The 17,225-nt window shown below is 46.6% G+C and overlaps 1 long non-coding RNA gene across 1 annotated transcript in view; it reads right to left on the reverse strand.

Moving 5' to 3' along the window:
• The window catches only part of LOC146870643 (uncharacterized), a 77,664-nt gene that overhangs the window by 13,555 nt on the left and 46,884 nt on the right, over window positions 1-17,225 (reverse strand). The window lies entirely within an intron of this gene.

Below are 17,225 nucleotides of genomic sequence, written 5' to 3' on the forward strand. Positions count from 1 at the left end.
TCTTCTCTTTTATTATCGTTTTCCACATCAACCGCTTCTTTGTTTATTCAGTTTGGCATCTCATCGTCCTTTGCCTCCTTCTCCCAATCAGGATACAGAATTTCCTGAATCTCCGCTTCTTCTTCTCCAATGTCGGACAAGAGAACTCTCAGGATTTCTGATTCTTCTTCTTCTTTAACCAATTTCAGTAAAGCCTCCTCTGGATTTCCTTGACTGTCTGCCTCCTGGGATTCTTCAGGCAGGGCCACATACGTCCATTCCGGCGACTTATACTTCTGGTTAGGTTTTCTTGTTCTTCCGGACCCTTTTGTTACAACTGTTTCTTCCTCCTTTGATTTTTCCTGACTCGTGACTTCATTCACTTGTTCAGCTCTTGGTGATTTCACTCGAGACAATCGATATCTTAGTCTCTTTATTTTGTTCGGCCAAACTTCTGGTTTTACAGTTCTTTTCAATTTACTTTCTTTAACATTCTTTTCATTCTTTTCTTCTCTCCAAGCTCTCTTTCTCAGAACTCGACCTTCAGGTATTTCGTTCTCACTCTCTTCTGATTCTGTCCCAACTTGCTTTTCCTTTTCACCAGTCTCTTTATCCACCACTTGTTCTGGTTTCCCTACTTCTTTCCCTCCTCGGGTCTCCGACACGCAATCTTCCTTCTGACTACTTGTCCCTTCACCTAGCTGGATGTTGCAGTTCCCTACACCTCCTCGGGGGTCTTCCGCAATCTGTCCCTCTCTCTCTGTATCTGTCCCTTCTTCATTCAAATCTATCAATTCAGGTGGAATTTCTCTCAATTTTTCATCTGGGATTTGTTTTCTTTGACTTTCTTTTACTGCTTCTTCTTTGTCTTTTCCTTCCTTCTTTTTAAGTTCTTTTCTAGGACCTTTCTTTCTCTGCTCGTCTTCAGAATCTGAGCTGTCAGAAATCTGCAGTCTTCTTCTCAGAGAAACACTTCTGGGGACTAGAATCTGTTTTGGTTCGTTTTCCCCCCTTTCAGGATTTTCACGTGTTTTTGGTTCTTCGTGGTCTGATTCAGTACTTGACTCTGATTCGTCATAGTACTCTTTCTCCTTGCAATCCACTGGATTTGGTATTCTCAAGGTATGGCTGGCATGGATCCAGTTTTTCAGTCCAGCACACTTCACAGCTGTTGTCGTGGTCAGAATGACTTGTCTTGGTTTTCCCCACCTGGGAACCAAACAGTTTCTTCTTCTGTGGACCTTTATCCTCACCCAATCTCCTGGGCTTAGATCATGGGCTGGCTTCTTTTCAAGGGTGGTGGCATCCGCTCCAACCTGATGAAACACAGAATGAACTGCGTCAGCCAGGCCTTTACAGTACTCCAACACCATGTCATCAGAAATCGTGATCAGTTTGTTGACTGGTATGTAAGCATGCCTCATTGCACGTCCCATGATTATTTCATGAGGACTTAACACTGTAGTTCTATCTGGGGTTGCACGTATGGTCATCAAAACTAGAGGCAAGACATCAGGCCATTTCATTCCTGTGGCTAAACACATTTTCCCAATTCTGTTTTTGATTGTACCATTCATTTGCTCAACCACACTAGAAGCCTCTGGTCGGTAGGCACAGAGCAGTTTCTGTTGTACATTTAATGCTTCACTGACCAATTTTAAAATCTCATTATAGAAATGCCCTCCTCTGTCTAATTCAAGGGTCACTGGGAACCCGAACCTGGGGATGAATTCTCCCAAAAGCAGCTTTGCTACTATCAATCCATCATTTCTCCTTGTTGGGTATGCTTCTACTCACCTGGAGAATAGGCAGACTATGGCCAGAACGTACCTCAATCTGTTAAATTTTGGCATCTCAATGAAATCTATCAGCATTCTGGTAAAAGGCCCTCCTTCTCGGCCTATAGTTCTGAGGCTCACCACTGTCTTTCTTCCAGGATTGTATTGCTGACAAATTAGACATCTCTGACATAGACTCTCTGATATAATTCAGAATTTTGAGTTGTACCAGGTCTGTTTAAACGACCCGATCATAGCATCTCTCCCTATGTGTCCCTGGCCATGATACATCCGTGCCATGGTAGACAACATGCTATCAGGCATGACTGGTCTTCCATCTCGATAGACCCACACATGATCCTTTTCCCTTGGTGCACATCCTGCTTTTACCCACTGCCTCGTTTCCTCATCTCCTGCTTCCTCCTGCAATTGTCTCACTTCTTCCTATGTCCCTACAACGTTAGTAAACATTAAGGAATAGGAAGTCATTTCTTTCTCCTTTGCCCGATTGACTGAATACTGATTTCTGGCACAGTACTGTGCCATGTCATTGGCATATCTGTTGCCGACAGTTACATAATCTTCACCTTGGTTATGGGCAGCACATTTCACCACAGCCAGTTGTTTAGGCAGCTGTATCGCCTCAATCAACTTTCCAACCACTTCAGCATTCTTTATAGGAGTTCCACTTGAGGTTAGGAAACCTCTTTGTAGCCACAACTGGCCAAAATCGTGGACAACTCCGAAGCCATACTGGCTGTCAGTTATCACAGTCACTCTCACACCTTTCCCAATTTTGCATGCTTGAGTCAGAGCCACTAATTCTGCTACTTGAGCAGATCATACTCCCTTTAGATAGGATGCTTCCATCACTGCTGAAACCGTGCACACTGCATATGCTGCACTCAACACCCCTTCTTCTGTTCTCAAACATGACCCATCAACAAACATTACATAATAATTTTCTGCCAAAGGTACATCTTTTATGTCTGGTCGCGGTTTCGTACAATACTCAAGCACATCCAAACAATCATGACCTGCTTCATCTCTCACTTCCACATTCTCACCATCTGGTAACAACGTTGCTGGATTCACATTCACACATCTTGCAAGGCTCACATTCGGTGCACCTAATATGACTTTCTCATACTTAGTCAGCCGACTATGTGTCATATACGGAGTATGACTCCTTGTTAAAAGAATCGCCACATCATGAGGTACAAACACTTTCAATCAATCAATCAATCAAAGCATTTATATAGCGCACTACTCACCCAGAGGGTCTCAAGGCGCTAGGGGAGGGGGGTCCGCTACTGCTCGAACAGCCAGGTCTTGAGTTGCTTCCTGAAGGCAAGGTGGTCCTGGGTCAGGCGGAGGTGGGTCAGGAGGGAGTTCCACGTCCTGGCGGCGAGGAAGGAGAAGGACCGTCCCCCTGTGGTGGCTCTTCGGATGCGGGGGACGGTGGCGAGGGCGTGGCCGGTCGATCGAAGCTGGCGTTTGGGAGCGTAGAAGTTGAGGCGGCTGTTGAGGTATCCTGGGCCTTGGTTGTATAGGGCTTTGTGTGCGTGGGTGAGGAGACGGAAGGTGATTCTCTTGGTGACCGGGAGCCAGTGCAGGTCTCTCAGGTGTCCGGAGATGTGGCTGCGACGGGGGATGTCCAGGATGAGTCGTGCTGAGGCGTTCTGGATCCGCTGAAGTCTTTTCTGGAGTTTGGCGGTGGTTCCGGTGTAGAGGGAGTTGCCGTAGTCCAGACGGCTGGTGACGAGGGCCTGGGTGACCGTCTTCCTGGTCTCGATGGGGATCCACCGGAAGATCTTTCGTAGCATGCGCAGGATGTTGAAGCACGATGAGGAGACTGCGTTGACTTGTCTGGTCATGGAGAGGGTGGAGTCCAGGATGAAGCCCAGGTTGCGTGCGTGGTCTGTTGGTTTGGGTGCGCTGCCTAGGGCGGGGGGCCACCAGGAGTCGTCCCAGGCGGAGGGTGAGGATCCCAGGATGAGGACTTCCATCTTGCCCGAGTTCAGTTTCAGGCGGCTGTTCTTCATCCATTTGGCTACCTCTTTCATCCCTTCGTGGAGGTTGGCTCTGGCGGTGGCGGGGTCGTTGGTGAGGGAGAGAATCAGCTGGGTGTCGTCGGCGTAGGAGATGATGTTGAGGTTGTGCTGGCGTGCGATGTCTGCGAGGGGGCTCATGTACATGTTGAAGAGGGTTGGACTGAGCGAGGAGCCTTGAGGAACGCCGCAGATGACTTCGGTGACTTCCGATCTGAACGGGGGGAGGCGGACTCTCTGTGTCCTTCTGGCGAGGAAGGAGATGATCCACTCCAGTGCCTTCTCCTGGATTCCGATGTTGCTGAGTCGCTGCACTAGTGTACGGTGGCAGACAGTGTCGAAGGCCGCGGAGAGGTCTAGGAGGATGAGGGCCGCTGTTTCTCCGTTGTCAAGCAGAGCTCGGATGTCATCGGTGGCTGCGATCATGGCGGTCTCGGTGCTGTGGTTGGCCGGAAGCCAGACTGCGAGAGGTCGAGGGATCCGTTCGTCTCGAGGAAGGCGGCCAGCTGCTTGTCGACTGTCTTCTCGATGACTTTTGCAGGAAACGGGAGCAGCGAGATGGGGCGGTAGTTCTTGAGGTCGGTGGGGTCGGCTGATGGCTTCTTTAGTAGAGCGCTGAGTTCGGCGTGCTTCCAGCTCTCCGGGAAGGTAGCGGTGTCGAAGGAGGTGTTGATGATGTCCCGCAGGTGGGGTGCGATGACAGCGTCGGCCTTGTTGAAGACGTGGTGAGGGCAGGGGTCGGTAGGAGAGCCGGAGTGGATGGAGTTCATTGTGCGGACGGTGTCTTCGGTGCTGATCGGGGTCCAGGCGCAGAGGGTGGTGGTGGGGGGCGGTGGTTCGGTCGTGGCGTGCGTCGGTTGAGTGCTGAAGCTGTTGTGTATGTCCGCGATCTTGTTGTGGAAGTAGGAGGCGAGGGAGTTGCAGCGGTCTTGTGAAGGGGTGATGTCGTTGTTACCGGCGTTGGGGTTGGAGAGCTCTTTGACGATGTTGAAGAGTTCCTTGCTGTTGTGTGCGTTGTTGTCAAGTCGTTCCTTGAATGCGGTTTTCTTGGTGGCGTGGATGAGTTGGTGGTGTTTTCGGGTGGCAAGCTTGAGGGCAGTCATGTTGTCCGGTGTTGGGTCTCTGCGCCAGGTTCTCTCGAGGGCTCGGCAGTTCTTCTTGGAGCTCTTGAATTCGTCGGTGAACCATGGGGCTTTCTTGCTACCGGGTCTGCTAGTCGGGGTCTTCAGAGGGGCGAGGTCGTCTGCGCAGTCGCTGATCCACTTCGTGAGGTTGGTGGCCGCTTGGCTGGGGTTCGTTGCGCTGGTGGGTGGGTTCTTGCTCAGGGCGGTCGCGAGCTGGACGGCTGTGATCTTGTTCCAGCTTCTGCGTGCAACCTGTTGCTGGTGGTGGTGGATCGTGGTCCTTCTGTAGCTGAAGTGGACGCAGCTGTGGTCCGTCCAGTGGAGTCCGGTGGCGTGGCTGAAGGCGATGTCCTTGCTGGATGAGAAGACGGGGTCGAGTGTGTGTCCGGCGTAGTGGGTGGGGGTGGTGACCAGCTGCTTGAGTCCGAGGTTGGCGAGATTGTCCAGCAGGGTGGTGGTGTTGCGGTCATTGTAGTTCTCCAGGTGGAAGTTGAGGTCCCCGAGGAGGATGTAGTCAGCGGAGGGGAGGGCGTGCGGGCTGATGAAGTCGGCGATGTCTTCGCTGAATTGTGTGCGTGGTCCCGGGGGTCTGTAGATGAGGGTGCCTCTGAGGGTGGTCTTGGGGTTGATGTGGACCTGGAAGTGCAGGTGCTCGGCGGGTGCGAAGGTGTCGTCGGTGTTGGTCGTGATGCGGATGGTGTTCCTGTGGATGATGGCGAGGCCTCCTCCGGTGTGGTTGATGCGGTCCCTTCGGATGATCTTGTAGCCGTCTGGGATGGCGATGGCAATGTCGGGCATTGAGGAGGCATTCATCCAGGTTTCCGTGAGGAAGGCGACGTCTGGGGCTGTGGTGTCGAGCAGGTTCCAGAGCCCGACGGCGTGTCTGTGGACGGAGCGGGTGTTGAGCAGGATGCATTTCAGGTGGCTGCTGCTGTTGCTCGTCTTGGTCTTGGTTGGTGTTGGAGTAGTGCAGGTCCGGATGCAGGTGAACTTGCAGGAGTTGCAGCAGAAGGGTCCGTGGGTGCGTCTCGGGGTGGCTCGGTAGCATCCTGGGCTTCGGCCGGCGTTGAGTGCGTTGAGGGTGGCGGCGTCGTACGTCCGGCGGGTGGGCTGGGGTCTGCGGGGGCCAGGGGTCCTGGCGCTGGGCGCGGGCCAGGCACGGACGGGCGCAGACGGGCTTACCTTTGGCGCACCTTCAGCGCTCAGTCGGTGCTCCCGCTGCGCGCGTCCGCTGCGCGGTTGCTCTGGGGACGTCATAAGAAGGGAGCCGGTCGGGAGGGTCTGCGGGGAGGCGGGAGCGCGAGCCAAACGGCTGGCGGGGGGGCGGGGCCACGGGCTGGGGCGGCGGGAAAGCTGGAGCGGGCTTGGCGGCCCTCGGGTGGCTGGGGCTGCGGGAGGCTGGTGTGGGCTCGGCGGCCCTCGGGAGGCTGGGGCTGCGGGAGCAGGCACAGGCACAGGAGCGTGGGGGTGACCAGGCCAGAAGGCGCAGTGGTCATCCTTTCAAAGGATAGACCATCACGATTCCTTCACTCTGCTCCAAACTTCGACATGTTGCAGCTACTGCTTTCAGACAACCAGGTAAGCCTACGGCTACTGGATCAAGCATCGATGAATAATATGCAATCGGTCTCCTCAATCTTCCATGCTTCTGGATTAACACAGAAAGTGCACATCCATTTTTTCACTGCAATATAACTCAAATTCTTTTTCATAATCAGGCATACCTAATGCTGGGGCTTCACACAATCCATCTTTGAATCGTTTGAATGCTGCTAATTCTTCCTTATTCAATTCAAGGGGATCTTTTACATCACTCCTTGTTAGCCACACCAGAGGTTTTGCAATCAGCGAAAAGTTGCTGATCCACTGGCGGCAGTACCCTCCCATTCCCAGAAACATTCTCACTTCTCTTTGAGTCATGGGGGCTCTGATTCCTTTTATGATTCTGATTCTGTCTATTGTTATTTTCCTCAATCCTTTTTCAATGTTATGTCCCAAATACTGTACTTCCTTCTTACAATACTGCAGTTTGGCTGGGGACACTTTTAATCCTCCATCTGCCAGGTGATTTAGTAAGGCTATAGTGTCTACTTCACAAGCTTCACGAGTTTTAGACGCCACAAGGAGGTCGTCGATATACTGTACTAATACTGAACTCTCGGGCATTTGCAGACTTTCCAATGACTTTTTCAACAATTGATTAAATATTGAGGGGTTTTCGGTATACCCCTGTGGGATTCGGCACCATGCCAAAATACGGTCTCCGAACCGAAATGCAAAAATTTGCTGACTGTCGTGATGCAATGGAATGGAAAAGAACGCATGGCACAAATCAATTACTGTATTCCATTCTGCATCATGGGGAATCGGATACAAAATCACTGATGGATTTGGTACAATGGGACAACATGGTACAACGATTTTGTTTACCTTTCTCAGGTCTTGAACTATTCTGAATTTCCCATTTGGCTTTTTCAGGCCCATTATCGGTGAGTTACATGGACTGCTCATTATCTCTCTCAGAATTCCTTGCTTGATCATTTTCTCAATTATTGGAGTTACTCCTTCAATTATTTCAGGTGTCAATCTATACTGAGGAATGTTCGGATAACTTACTCCATCTTTCACAGTAATTTTTACTGGGTCTACGTTTCTCATTAGCCCTACATCTTCTCCGGTGAAATCCCAAACCTCTGCTTTTACAGACAGTTTCAATTCTTTAGGCAGTTCATCTGGATTAAATACTGCATATGTTCCAATATTCTCACATTCTCTGTTAGCTATGGTCATTTTATACAATACATCCTCATCTGGTGTTTCAAAAGCTATTCCATCTGGAGTACAAAATATAGTGCAATTCATCTTGCACAACAGGTCCCTACCTAGCAAGTTCACAGGACTGGTGTCACACACCACAAGTCGGTGCATTTCAGAAAATTTCCCTATACTAACCTTTACGGGTTCTGTAAGGTATGTTTTTAACTGTTGCTTAGATACAACAAATCCTTGGATTGTTTCATCCGAAAGAGGAAGATTCTTAACATCAGCTGATCTAACAGTAGATCGAGTAGCGCTAGTGTCCACTAGGAAAATAATGTTATCATCATTAATCTTCCCATCTCCAAATGGTCCTGTCTGGTCTACTTCTAGAGTTGCGCCAAGTATGCACTCTTCTTCTCCCTTCGGCACCGTCAATAATCCATTTCTGAATCACTCTCATCATGTTGCAGCCAATACTGCGAAACAGTGCGAGCGCATGATGGTTTATTTACCTGTTCTTCATTGTAGAATCCCGATTCCTTACTATACTTCTGTGAGTTTCTGTTCTGTGGAAAAGGTGGTTTTGGCACCAGATTCTGGGAAGTAACCACCTGCTGCTGTTGCTGCAGTTGACCACCCACCTCTTTCTGCACCTGTGGATTCAACGATCGATTTTCATTATTAGTATTTGGAAGGTTCTTACACTCGGATTTCCAATGCCCTAACTCACCGCAATTGTGACATGGGAATTTCTTTTTGGCTTCTTCTATATTACCTTTCCCTTTCCCTGTACCAAATCTTGGTCTTACTCCTGGATTGTTCGCTTGTTCTACCAACTGAGCTTCCTGTCGTTCGGCTACCTTTACCTGTGCCCACATTGCCTTTTCTTTCAGTTTTCGCTGTTTTGCCTCAATCTCATCGCTGAAATATTTTGCATGTCTCAAAACTTCATCTATTTTCTTATTTTGCCAATCAACTGTATGCTGCTTTATCATATTCACCAATTTCTGGGCGTAAACCATATACAAACCTGTATACGAAATGACTCAAATCTTTATCACTCAGGTTCTCATCTCCACTGAACTGTTTAAAAGCCTGAATTAGACTCTCATAATATGCATGTACTGACTCCTTGCTTTCCTGTTGGGTTCTGTCAATTTTTACCCAATCAGTCTCTTTAGGGAATACCTTATTTTTCAGAAATGCCATAACCTGCTCATATTTCTTCATTACTTCTGGGTCGGGAGCTCCCGTCTTAGGGTCCCTAGGATACTCCTGAGTGGGCCAATTTATCATCAGCTTGCACTCTGTCCACAAATCTGCTGGTACTATTATATCGAATAGACTATTCAAATCTATCAATAATACCTTTGCCAATTTTACAAATCTGTCTACCTGCCGGTACCACTCGACGGGCTTTTCGCGTAGTCGAGGGAAATCATTTGTGAAAGACAAAATGTCCTGTCTTGTCCATGGAACATGTACATACCCTCCTCCTGGAATCTCTCTCATGGGGTATTCTGTTGTTACCTTTACTTTCTCTCTAACGGGAAATGCTGAAACTGTCTTTTCTGTAATATTATTGCGTCTTCTACACCACTTACTTCTCCATCTGTCCACATCTCCCCATTTTCTCAACAAACCGATTATGTCCTTAATTTGACCTATCCTTCCTGTAGTATTCATGTTCTCTATATCCTTCTCAGTGAAATCAACTCGATAAGATTTTTGCAGTGCTTTTACTTTGTCAAAATCTATTCCCATTTCGTTTGCAATTTCCTCTAATCTTTCATGCAAGTTTTTCGCTCTCCAGGTTGCACTTTTGCAAGGAAACAACAATTCCTCATCCTGATAGTTTTTCAATTTTTCAGTAGGGATAGTTCCTACTATTAATTCTTCTAATACTATTCGTAATTTGGCTACCTCTATTGACTGGGATTCTTGATCCTTTTTCTGTAACTCTCTGAGCCATTCGCTTAATTCTTCTACAGAAAGGCCCTACTGGGTTGTCTACATTATTTTGTTCTGGGGCCTTTTGTGGTTCTAATAATGTTTCCATTGTCATTCTGCTCTTTTCAGCATAAATTTGATTTACAAATGGATTACTTGAAATGCTCGGTTCAAACATATTTATTGTCGGTCTGCACGGATTGTCAATTTGACTCCGTTCAGCATTTTTTATTATATTTTGGCTTCTGTACGGCACTGTCAAACAATGTTCAGTATCTTTTTGTTTCTCAAATATTGGCATTACTGGACCTATCGTTACTGGAACTGTTACAGCTTCTACATTTTTGGTCAATTCTCTTATTTTCTCGGTTAATTCTAGGGTAGTTTTGGCCAGTTCTACTGAATTCTTATCATTTACCCTACTTTCTGTCTGTTTTTCTATCTCTCTTGCGGAGTTACTTTTCCCTAATTCCGGTGACATAGTCTCTGTTTTAATTATTCGTAATGTTTGTCTCATTGGGGCACTTGATGACAATGCCTCTGGTTCTGGTCGATAAGGTGGTGGGTTTTTGTAAAACACCTCATCAAGAACATCATCTTCGGATTCATTTACTTCATACCCACTCAAATCCACATTACGCCTTTTTTCTGTGCATTTTCTCCCTTCATTCTCTCCTACCATTCTCACAGGATACATACCCTCAGTCATACTTGCATTCCGCCACCTTTTCATCCGGTCATCATGTGTCTCATGTCCATATGATCTGCCGAACATGTATCGGTAACCCCTACCACTTCTCTGCTTTTCTCGTTCATGCATTTCGTCTTCCCATTCCGTCAATGCCTCAAACTGCGTCGGTCTAGGTCTTGGTTCTAAGTCCCTCATTTTGTCTTGGAGATTTCTCAAAACAGCCAGATTAAAGGAACCATGTTCTGGAAACGCCAGGTCTCCATCGTCCTTGGTGTATTTTACCCAATTATCTAACCAAATACAAGTATGATACCCATATTTCGCAATCATTGTAGATGCGGGTGTTTTCGGTGGAGGAAGTAACTGTCCTTCCCTAGTCTCAACTACTTTATCTTTCTTGAACCATCTTTTAATTTTCCCAAACCACGATTTCTTCTTTTCTGGTGGTTGGTAATACATTCTCTCGATTTCCGTGTACCGTTTAGTCTTCTTACAATGGTACCGCTATTCTGTCCACTCACAGCGCGACTCTTACTAATGCACCAATCAGGAGCGTCTACGTCACTAACACAATCCTCCAATCTCAGCGCGACTCACACTAACACTCCAATCAGGGAGCGTTTACGTCACTCTGTATTCCTCCACTGTTAGCGCGGCTTTACACTAACGCACCAATCCGGAGCGTTTTACGCCTCCATTCTACTGTCCAATCCCAGCGCGGTTGTTCTGACGTCAGCAGCCGCTGCGGCAGCTCTGCTCTGCTCTCGCCCACCCCTCCTTTACAAGACCGCTCCGTGAACTCTTACTGTAACTTTTACAATTCTGTTAGTAACAACACTAAAACATCTCCATTGTCTGATTCGCTAACCAAAGAACAGCAAAAGACCTTTCTCACGAGAATTCCGTCTTTCTCGAGAACAGCGCTTACCTCTGTCCTACTACGGAATTAGTACTTTCGTTGATAAAGTAGCACGTCCCTCTACTTCACCCTTCTAGCAAGCATTAGCTAATTGTTTCTCTGGTATTTTAGAAATAAACCTAGAGTTTCGCAATCAACCCGAATGCCTTTACATTCACACTCGTTCATACAAGAAAATGCAGTACATACACACAGAATCCTGTCTTTCCCGAGAACAGCGAACAGTCCGTCCTACTACAGAATTATGACACTCGTTAACAAAGCAGCGCTTCCCTCTACTTTGTCCTTCTAACAAGCTCAGAGAACACCTGCTACCTTTTCATTGATAAGCGTTATCGGCATGCCAATTGGTTTCCTGGTGCTTAACCCCTTCCCCGCTCATGACGGAACCACTCCGTCATGAGCCACGGTTGCGCTGTGCTCATGACGGAGTGGTTCCGTCATGCTGTGGCCGTTGGCGGCCGCTCCTCCCACGCGGCGCTAATTCCCCGCCTGTGCGGGCGATTAGCGCAGTGGGCGGAGACGTGACGGAACCACTCAGTCATGAGCACAGCTAAACCGTGGCTCGTGACGGAGTGGTTCCGTCACGAGCACAGTGCCACCGCGCCACCGCGCTGCCCCCAAACCCCCCCCAGCGCCGTGGCGGAATTCCTGCCGCGGCGAAGGGGTTAAAGACCAAAATTTCACAGGTAACCTTCGCTATCATACATACTTCTCTCACACCGAGAATATTTTTAATGGCAACACACGACGATGCTGCCGAATTGAACCCAGACAATGCGCCGTGCAACTTCACTTGTCACACGTTTCCCCTGTGTACCTACAGGGCTACAACAATTCCGTCTTTCTCAAGAGCAGCGCTTACCTCTGCTCTACTACGGAACCGTTACAAACTTCCGACTTTCTACATCCCAGAAGCCGTGCAAACAACATATAACTCGACGCGACTCAACAGAGTGTTAGCACATAAATCAATACCAATCAATAATCAATAAGCTATTTACAAGCAATCGTCACTAAACCCAAAACAATAGCTAACCATCATTCTGCTACCAGAAAAACTGCTCCAGCGCTGAATACCAAAATCCCCTTTCTATATCACAGACCACAGATCTTCTTCAACAACCACATTCATTCATTCATTCACTGGTGGGGCCCATAATACCAATCATTCATTCTACTTTTAGATCAATGGTCCTCGAGAGAGGGGAATTCCTTTCTCTATTCCATGCGCTGAAAATGGGAGGAAAATTGCACCAATCACCTGATGAGTAACAACAAATTCACCTATTCATCCCTACCTCACCAGGGTCTCAATACTTTCTAACCTAGCAGTTCCTCCCATACTATGGGCCATGGATCAGCTTAGTTGCTGGGTAGAGCGACACTTAATTCTTCTAAACAATATACATCAAAACACTTCAAATAATAACCCGACAGTTCTTAAATGAATTGAAATGTTTATCTAATTAAAGCATAAGAAAATCATAAAGCATTCAATATTTTGATTCGCATATTTACCTAATCTGGCTAAATGGCGTCCTCTATGTCAATTTCAGATCTTACGTCTCTATGCCCATAAATCGATCAATCAGTTCGTAAATTAATTGGGCATCTGATCAGTCCGTCAGAGTCTCTGACAAGCAGCTGTCCAGCAGTGTCACCGTCCTCTCCGTCAGCATAACGTCAGGAAATCTGGTAAAGCACGACAAGAGGAATTCTATCGACCCTCTCTAGTCTACTTCTTTTATAGTAAAATCAACAACAAAATGTTACAATACATGTTTTAGAACAAATCCGATTGGTGGAACCAGGATCATTCTTCCTGATTCTCATGCGTTCAATGTTTCATTAGATGTAGTTCTCAATTTATTAATAAATTGCAACAGTTTCTAGTCCATTCAGGGCATGTTCATTCCCATACGGGTTAGTGTCCATGGTGTCATCAATTATAACAGTTCTTAGTTTAAGGAAGTCCATTGTCTGAGGATTGGCACTCCTCCCTGTGCGACCTTCACGAGTACAGTCTGCCTGGGGTCAGGATGAGGTTATTGTTGCTCATCGTTTAGCGCAGGCGCACTTCACTCAGTGACTTCTGTATCTCGTCTGTCCGTCAAAATAGGGATGGCAGCCATTTTGTGGCCACTCCAGAAAGGTCAACTTAAGCAAAGAGACACAAACGTAATTAATACATGGAAATGACTATTAAAATGTTATTCCCTTACTAAACCCTTTATGTGTGTGTATTTATCTAGCAAAAGCAACACGCATTGCGGTTTATACTCACAATTTAAAGCACTATTCACAAATCACATCACAAAAGCAACATATAACTTGCAAATTCTAAATATCTGACATTAGTATGCGTACGAAAATTAGTTTACGTATCAATCAGGCCATGCAAATGTGATTCCCACGTGTATTTTCTAATTAGTAATGTTGATTATTCAAACACAGCAAACCATTAATACTAATCAGTTATTCGTTTTAATTCAAAATGATAAAATGGAGGAGGTATACGATTCTTTGGGAAAACCTCACTCCAGCACACTCACCTCGCAGCTCATTGCCACTGCGGCCGCGGTGAAAGTCTCCGTCAGCGTTGCCTGCCACATGGAGCTCTCTGCTCCAGTCACCCTCAGCTTGCTACATCCCTCCATGGCACCGTCCCGCAGCTTGCCACCAGTCTCCTCATTCTTTTTTGGAATCGCCCCACGCCGCGGTTGGCCCGAGCCACGCACAGGCGTGGGAGGAACAACTGCCCCCTTCTGGGGGTCTTTCAGTGCGCTCTCCTTCATGGGCTTGTTTGTTTTCAACTCCATCTTTTCACCACGAAGTGAGCACCCTTGCAGCGCCTTGACACCGATCTCCTGCAGCAGCACTTTGGCGACCACCACTACAACTGCAACCAGACCCCTGGATCTATTTCAGGAATCTTGACTCAGCATCCACTGCCTCAGCCAATGAATCAGGTAAGAGTGAAGTGGCATATCAGCACTTTATATCCATTTCACATTATCACTCGGGGAGAGAGACTCTGTAGCAACTCTCACAGAGGTCAGTCGGCGGACATGGAGCCAGTCATTCGGAAGGCCAAAAAAGATTTTGATAGATTACATCATCTTCATATGTCATTGGTGGGACGCTGCAAAGTGGTTAAGATGGTTTTTCTGCCTAAAATACTGTATCTCTTTAGGGCTATACCGTTAGAATTTGAGAAACAATGGTTTACGGTGCTTGAACATACTATGAATGGGTTTATATGGGCACATGGGAAAAGAAGGAGGGCCTTGAGATTTATGTCATTACCAAGAGCTAGAGGAGGTTGGGCAGTGCCAGATTTTCGAATGTATTATTGGGCTGCAGCCTTTCAATATATGAGTGGCTTAATCTGTGGGAGGGTTGTAGATCTTTGGACTAAAACAGGGTCTCAGATTTATAAAAACTTTTGTTAGGTGATGATGCTGTGAATTGCTTCATGAAATTCAATGAGCCCAGCTACTTTAAAAAACAAAGTTTAAAACGCTGATGGCTGCATTTAAGATCTGGGCGGCTTTAAAAAAAAAATCTGGCCTAGAGAGAATTAATTTTTATACACAGTAATATAGAAATCCCACACTACCGGGAGTTTTCTTGGATGCAATAATGCGGGAGTGGGAGAGGTGTGGGCTTCGGAAAATAGGGGATCTTATGGGGTCGGAGGGAATTCGCCCATTCAGTGAAATCCAACATGATTATGGTATTAATAAGTAAAGTTTTTTTTTAAATTTGCAGATATGTAGTTTTCTAAGAGGGAAAAAGGGTGGGCCGCATTGTTTTTAGAAAACTGTGATTATTGATGTTATTAGAGCAGGGGAGAAGTGTACTATTAAGTGGATTTATGCAGAACTTTCACTGCTTAAGCAGGATGATCTGGGCAACCATGGGAAGGAATGGGCTGATAAGCTTGGTATAGACCAGGATGATGTTTTAGATTCTCTGGAGCTGGACCAGTATCTTGTGCTCAGCGGGGCTCCAAGCTCAGCATTTAAAAAAACTGCTTTTTCATTGTATTATACGCCAGCAAGGATTACACAAAGGGGGGGGACAGGAAGGAATTAGATGCCCCCGCTGCGATAGTTTGGATGTTGATCCAATTCATATTTTTCGACTTGCCCACGGCTGCAAATTTTGTCGAGAGAAATTGAAAATTTTACGATCCAAATATTGAAGCTAAAAGTTTCTCTTTCCCCAGCATTAGTGCTTCTTGGGATTAATAATAAGGGACTGCAAGATCCACCATATCACTTTCTGTTTCTTGCTATGGCTGTTTTACCTATGTGTATCGCTTCTGCTTGGCTGGATCAAGCAGCCCCTACATTTTAGCAATGGCTTGTGAAATTGCTTGCTACATATAATCTTGACAAAGGGATTTATGAGAGGAAGGGCAAGAGGGGAGAAAGCTTGGTAGGTGTATCTGGGCTTCTATTTATAGGTGGAAAGAAGATAACATGGATAGCAGATCCTGATTATGCTTAAACTGACTGATTTTGAATATCCATGTCTTAGAAGGGGGGGTTTGCGACATGATTAGTGATTGTATGTCAAAAATGATGATGAATTTGCTTTTCGTTTTTAAGGATATACAGGCACATGCATCAAGCCAAAATGTGCTCGCAAAATTAGCGAGCGCATTTTACCGTATCCCAATGCATCAAACAAATAACCAAAAATCGCAATAATACCGACTCGCTAATACCGGGAAACAACAAATAGCGAATCCTTATCAGCGACAATTTGAAAAGCGTGAGCAAATAACGAATCGCAAAAATTAATCGCTATTCGATGCATCAAAACTCGCAAATAGCGATTTCTCTGAAAATCGCATTCTTAGCAAGTGCAGATTAAGGGGAATCAGAAGCAGGTGGTAAAATTTTTTTATTTTTTTTATATCATTTTATATCACTACAGCTGATAAGCTGGTGATGGGTATTGAAACTGACCAATGAGTCCTTAGAGGACGCACACAATGGCGGCACTCTACGTGTTTGCGAGGATGAGGATCCATGCAGCAGGCCAGGGCAGAAAGAGAATCCAGGAAAGGTTATTCCGCCTGCACATCACTCTGTTGTGGCACACTGATGAGGACATATATGATTAGTACAGGACTAACGCTGCCATGATACTTTAGCTCATAGCTGCATTCGAAACACTAATGCAGCGCCAGACACGTAGGACCCATGCCATCCCTACCCATGTCCAGGTGTTATGTTGCCTGCACCTACTTGCATCAGGAGGTTTCCAGGGGGTAGTGGCAGTAGCGGGAGGGGTATCACAAGGCTCCCTCTCACATGTCTTTTGATCCTTCCTGGCTGCCATGATGACTCTGATCCACAACCACATCACCTTCCCCACAACCCAAAGTGAATTGAACCCACCAAAACTCCATACATATCGATTAGGCACAGTTCCCTAATGTGATATGATGCATAGATTGCACCCACGTAGCCATATGTCCACCAGCAGTCAATGAGTAGATCCTCCGTAACCGGAAATCGTATCACTCCATCAATGTCCAAGCAGTGTGCAATGTGAAAAACATCATAACCGACATTGTTGCGCAATATCCTGGGAGCACCCATGAATCATACATCTTCTGATACATTGGCATACACACACGCCTGCTCAGGGGGGAATATGGCGAAGGACACCTGCTAGGTAAGACAATATACTTATGCACACAAAATCATTCTGAAATGGCAATACATACCCGACCCGAACACATTGCACACCACCCTGTAGATGACAGTGCATACGCCGTGAGGAACTATATCATGACTCCATAGTTGAACCCAGGCTCCCAACAAGAGCAGCGGTACAACGCAGCACACACCAGGACAGGTAATGTGATTGAACGGAAATTTGGATAGCTCATGAGTCGCTTCCACATCCTGCACAAAACTGGTGGTGCGATGCTGTAGCAGCCGGTAACCT

Source organism: Triturus cristatus, chromosome 1_1, assembly GCF_964204655.1.
Source record: "Triturus cristatus chromosome 1_1, aTriCri1.1, whole genome shotgun sequence".
Classification (NCBI taxonomy): domain Eukaryota; kingdom Metazoa; phylum Chordata; class Amphibia; order Caudata; family Salamandridae; genus Triturus; species Triturus cristatus.